General features: G+C 42.7%; 1 protein-coding gene across 2 annotated transcripts in view; it reads left to right on the forward strand.

Annotated features, from left to right (window-relative positions):
• The window catches only part of samd4a (sterile alpha motif domain containing 4A), a 104,822-nt gene that overhangs the window by 46,368 nt on the left and 52,454 nt on the right, over positions 1–6,000 (forward strand). The window lies entirely within an intron of this gene.

Below are 6,000 nucleotides of genomic sequence, written 5' to 3' on the forward strand. Positions count from 1 at the left end.
TGAGGTAAACTTCCGACGGAAAACAGGCAGAGCTGGGTGGATGGATGGTGCCTTGGGGGGGGTAGTGCCTGTGTGTGTCATCTCAGCCAGTTAGAGAAATCACTTTTATAATAGTATCAGTTTTGTAACTCATTTTCCACAATGACTCAACATTATTCCTAGACTATTTTTGTTGGATGGACATTAGATGAAGAAGTGGTTGTCTGTCTGTCTTCTGTCTGTACAGAAGTCGTGCTTCCCGAGTTGCTGAATTGGCATCTAACCCCATCTGTCATTTGGTGTCTCAAATTTTGATTTAATTAAAAGGAGACACTTACTGTAAACAGTTAGTTGTCTAGTCCGTAATGGGCCTGGTGCGCACGTCCTCATCTCTCCCTCTCTTGCTGTCTCTCTCTCCCTCGCTGTCTCGCTGTCTCTCTCTCTCGCTGTCTCTCTCTCTCGCTGTCTCTCTCTCTCTGTCTCTCTCTCTCTCTCTCTCTCGCTGTCTCTCTCTCGCTGTCTCTCTCTCTCTCTCTCTCTCTCGCTGTCTCTCTCTCTCGCTCTCTCTCTCTCTTGTTGTCTCTCTCTCTCGCTGTCTCTCTCGCTGTCTCTCTCGCTGTCTCTCTCGCTGTCTTTCTCGCTGATAATAGTATCCTGTAAAACAAGGGAAATGATGAGACTGGAAATAAGGTGTCTGGTTCGTGGACAGCTTCACTCAGAATTTATTAAACATTCTCAAAATAGCTATTTTGTATTGTCCTTTTTCTTTTGGTATCAATGATAATTTCATACAAAAAGAACCACTAACATATACATCATCCATCACATACACATGTGGAAATAGGATTTAGGTCCAAATGTATCTAACACATTCACACTCTCACTCATTCATTACCCAGTGCAAGACCATTCACATACACATGCACACTGGCCTATCCACATCTTAAAACTGTTCATTGAACTAGCATGCATAGCTAGAAACAGTGCAATGGAACTCACTAAACAATGAGCAGTCATCTTCCACTTCAAAAGAACCGCCGCCAGCGCCACGAGCCTACTAACCTTACAACAAACGCTAGATTATAAAACGTTTCTAACATCCAAACAGTACCAAAACAAAAGATTACATATACAGTATACATGATAAATGGAGCCATAGAGATATGAAATAAAAGTGACAGGAGCTACAAAACACATAAACGGCACCCAGGAAGTCAGTGAATTTCTCCCTTTTTTTCTCTAGCTAAGCAGCTTGGCACACAGCACAAAACTCTTACAACAACATCACAAAACCATCAAATCGTAAAACCAGTAACTGTCTGTTAGTAGTATATTTGACTTACTAGTATCAATAAAGTATATAAGTTCTTACATAATACCGACCTGTAAAACAGGGGAAGTAATGAGACTGGAAATAAATGTATAAATGACTTCCAATGGAACGTCTTAAACAGAATATTTAGTTAGAAAAATAAGGTTCACATCACTTAAATAAAAGAAAGTGAAAATAACTGTGACATACAGTGGGGAGAACAAGTATTTGATACAATGCAGATTTTGCAGGTTTTCCTACTTACAAAGCATGTAGAGGTCTGTAATTTTTATCATAGGTACACTTCAACTGTGAGAGACGGAATCTAAAACAAAAATCCAGAAAATCACATTGTATGATTTTTAAGTAATTAATTTGCATTTTATTGCATGACATTAGTATTTGATACATCAGAAAAGCAGAACTTAATATTTGGTACAGAAACCTTTGTTTGCAATTACAGAGATCATACGTTTCCTGTAGGTCTTGACCAGGTTTGCACACACTGCAGCAGGGATTTTGGCCCACTCCTCCATACAGACCTTCTCCAGATCCTTCAGGTTTCGGGGGCTGTCGCTGGGCAATACGGACTTTCAGCTCCCTCCAAAGATTTTCTATTGGGTTCAGGTCTGGAGACTGGCTAGGCCACTCCAGGACCTTGAGATGCTTCTTACGGAGCCACTTCTTAGTTGCCCTGGCTGTGTGTTTCGGGTCGTTGTCATGCTGGAAGACCCAGCCACGACCCATCTTCAATGCTCTTACTGAGGGAAGGAGGTTGTTGGCCAAGATCTCGCGATACATGGCCCCATCCATCCTCCCTTCAATACGGTGCAGTCGTCCTGTCCCCTTTGCAGAAATGCATCCCCAAAGAATGATGTTTCCTCCTCCATGCTTCACGGTTGGGATGGTGTTCTTGGGGTTGTATTCATCCTTCTTCCTCCAAACACGGCGAGTGGAGTTTAGACCAAAAAGCTCTATTTTTGTCTCATCAGACCACATTACCTTCTCCCATTCCTCCTCTGGATCATCCAGATGGTCATTGGCAAACTTCAGACGGGCCTGGACATGCGCTGGCTTGAGCAGGGGGACCTTGCATGCGCTGCAGGATTTTAATCCATGACGGCGTAGTGTGTTACTAATGGTTTTCTTTGAGACTGTGGTCCAAGCTCTCTTCAGGTCATTGACCAGGTCCTGCCGTGTAGTTCTGGGCTGATCCCTCACCTTCCTCATGATCATTGATGCCCCACGAGGTGAGATCTTGCATGAAGCCCCAGACCGAGGGTGATTGACCGTCATCTTGAACTTCTTCCATTTTCTAATAATTGCGCCAACAGTTGTTGCCTTCTCACCAAGCTGCTTGCCTATTGTCCTTTAGCCCATTCCAGCCTTGTGCAGGTCTACAATTGTATCCCTGATGTCCTTACACAGCTCTCTGGTCTTGGCCATTGTGGAGAGGTTGGAGTCTGTTTGATTGAGTGTGTGTGGACAGGTGTCTTTTATACAGGTAACGAGTTCAAACGGGTGCAGTTAATACAGGTAATGAGTGGAGAACAGGAGGGCTTCTTAAAGAAAAACTAACAGGTCTGTGAGAGCCGGAATTCTTACTGGTTGGTAGGTGATCAAATACTTATGTCATGCAATAAAATGAAAATTAATTACTTAAATCCAGAAAATCACATTGTATGATTTTTTTGTTTTAGATTCCGTCTCTCACAGTTGAAGTGTACCTATGATACAAATTACAGACCTCTACATGCTTTGTAAGTAGGAAAACCTGCAACATCGGCAGTGTATCAAATACTTGTTCTCCCCACTGTGTGTCACACTAGCCAAATGTAACACCAGAGCAAACGGTGAATAAACAGGAAATAAATGTTAGTGGATCTGGTATCAACAAGTCAATGTATGTATATACTGTAAGTCATTTGTTCCGTTTTTTGGGTTGGATCAAGAAGTACGAACTTGTCATTTTGTGCTAGTTAGTCACGTCTACTCCCGCTCCGGCACTCAATGTTGCCGGTCTACTAACTACTGGTCCTGGCAACCCATCATTACGCGCACCTGGCAAACATCATTAAGCACACCTGCGCCCCATTTATTAGGCACACCAGGACTTCCTCACTACCCTGATTAGTCCCCCTTTATTCAGCCCTCAGTTATCATCAGTCCTTAGGTGTTATTGGTTTTCTCTCACGTTCAGTACGCTTACCATGTTTGTTCTTTTGTATCTGTTCCATATTAAACTCACCTTCTGCACCTGCTTTCTGACTCCCGGCGTATACCTTACATAGTTAGCCAACTAGCTAGTTAGTTAGCAATTATGGCGCGCTGCAGTGCCGGATGTTTACTGGAGAACCTCTTGGTTGCACATGTGTATAAAACGTGTTATTGATTTGACAGTTGAAAAGGTCTATAGGCGTCCATTCCTTTTGGAGGGGAATCTGTTGTATTTCTAATCGTCTGTTTCTTTGTCAGCTATAATCTGTCAGGGATTTGGGATGACTGAATTGTTAAATATCAAGTAAAATGGGATACAGAAGGTGGAGACAAGTGTTGTGGTGACAAACTGGTTTCCTTCCTAGTGATCTGTATGAGGTAGTGGTGGAGAGTCCCATTTCTGGATGTCAAGCTTCGATTCCGGCTAGGAATCGACTTCTAAGACTAAGTATTTTTGCAATGGAGTAGTTTACACAAACTCTCACATCTTTCACAGCAAAGAAAGAGCGAGAGAGAGGGAAGGGGCACAGCCAGGCATATGTATGTGGGCAGGTCGGCCAGGAGGCAGACGGTCAGAACCGCGCATCGGTAATCAAAAGCTATATTTTGCAATTATTTGGCTTGCAATGTCTCGCAAGTTCACTAAAGTAGGGGCTATCAATGAGTAGGCTAGACAAACACTTACATCGTTCATAGCGAAGAGAAAGAGCAGGCGAGGGGAGAGAGGAGGGGCAGGCAGACGGACAGTCGGAACCGTGCGCATAGGCTATATCTTGGTCATCTGTATCTCGCAATGTCTTGTCTTGCAATGCCTCGTAAATTCACCAAAAGTATATTCATGTATAGATTAGGCTATTAATTAGTATACCTAAGCTATTCTACATTGTGCCAGTGAATTGAAGGTGAACATTGCCAAATGCTTTAGTTTAATTAGGCCAAAATGTGCCTATAGCTTATTTAATGAAACCCTGGCTGTTGATACAGTATTTTACCTAGGCAATAGATAGCAAAGCAGGGCATCCCCGATTCCCAATGGCAAGTTCACTTTCTCATCCATAAACGCATCTCAAGTGCAAAAACTGTTCAGCAGCTCAAATCAGCAGGATGGGGGGCATTTTTATTAGGAGGGACGTCTACCATGGATCGCTAAAATAAGGATTGTGATCACACTTCCTCAATTTAAATATTATGGTGACACCTATACATATGTCAGCCAAGCACGCATTATCTGTGTAGCCTATTATCGTTTAAACATGACGTCGAAATAAAAACCTCCACTCCAGGTTTCCGTCATTAGTCAATTGAATGACACATTTTTTTTTAGAATTACATGGGGCAGTTTGGAAAAAGGAATCTCGTGTGAATCATCCTCTGGAATAATCATGACATAACCAACGTCTCTAGTGTTACTAGTCTCGTCCGAATAGGGCTATATAATACGGCAAAGAATAGGTTTATCAGCGTAGAGTGCGCCGCATCATCTCATGGGATGTCAAGGCTGAGCACAGCAGAAATACACAGAAATATTCTAGTTCCTACACATCACCTTCTATATTCAAACAAATAAGCCTTTTGTGAGTTGATAAGCAAATGGGCAGCATCATGCTCATGCCAGTCCTCTCTAGAACATTAGGTGGTGTGTACGTGTATGCTCAGCCATTTCAGTGTGTTTTGGGAGTCGACCAAGAGTTGGAGTCGCCGAGTCGGGGTCAAAAATCCTGGAGTCGATCACCCCTAGTATGAGGGGTTGGTATCATAGAAATGTAATCTATAAAAAGGACTTGGTACCTCTAAACCTGATTTTTATTTCTATGGTTGGTATACTGTCTCTAGTCTCTGCTGTACCGTCCATGGGGGCTGTGTGGCACCAAACCCACAGGGAGACAGTTGGGCTGAGCTCAGGAAGTGAGAGAAAACCACACATGCCTTTGCGAAGTGGCCCCCAGGTGAAAAACACATCTGTGTTTATACTCTGAGCAAAGGAAGCACCCTTTTTGATGAGTGACATACAGTGGGGGAAAAAAGTATTTAGTCAGCCACCAATTGTGCAAGTTCTCCCACTTAAAAAGATGAGAGAGGCCTGTAATTTTCATCATAGGTACACGTCAACTATGACAGACAAATTGAGGAAAAAAAATCCAGAAAATCACATTGTAGGATTTTTTATGAATTTATTTGCAAATTATGGTGGAAAATAAGTATTTGGTCACCTACAAACAAGCAAGATTTCTGGCTCTCACAGACCTGTAACTTCTTCTTTAAGAGGCTCCTCTGTCCTCCACTCCTTACCTGTATTAATGGCACCTGTTTGAACTTGTTATCAGTATAAAAGACACCTGTCCACAACCTCAAACAGTCACACTCCAAACTCCACTATGGCCAAGACCAAAGTGCTGTCAAAGGACACCAGAAACAAAATTGTAGACCTGCACCAGGCTGGGAAGACTTAATCTGCAATAGGTAAGCAGCTTGGTTTGAATAAATCAACTGTG

Source organism: Coregonus clupeaformis, chromosome 34 (genome assembly GCF_020615455.1).
Source record: "Coregonus clupeaformis isolate EN_2021a chromosome 34, ASM2061545v1, whole genome shotgun sequence".
Taxonomy (NCBI): Eukaryota; Metazoa; Chordata; class Actinopteri; order Salmoniformes; family Salmonidae; genus Coregonus; species Coregonus clupeaformis.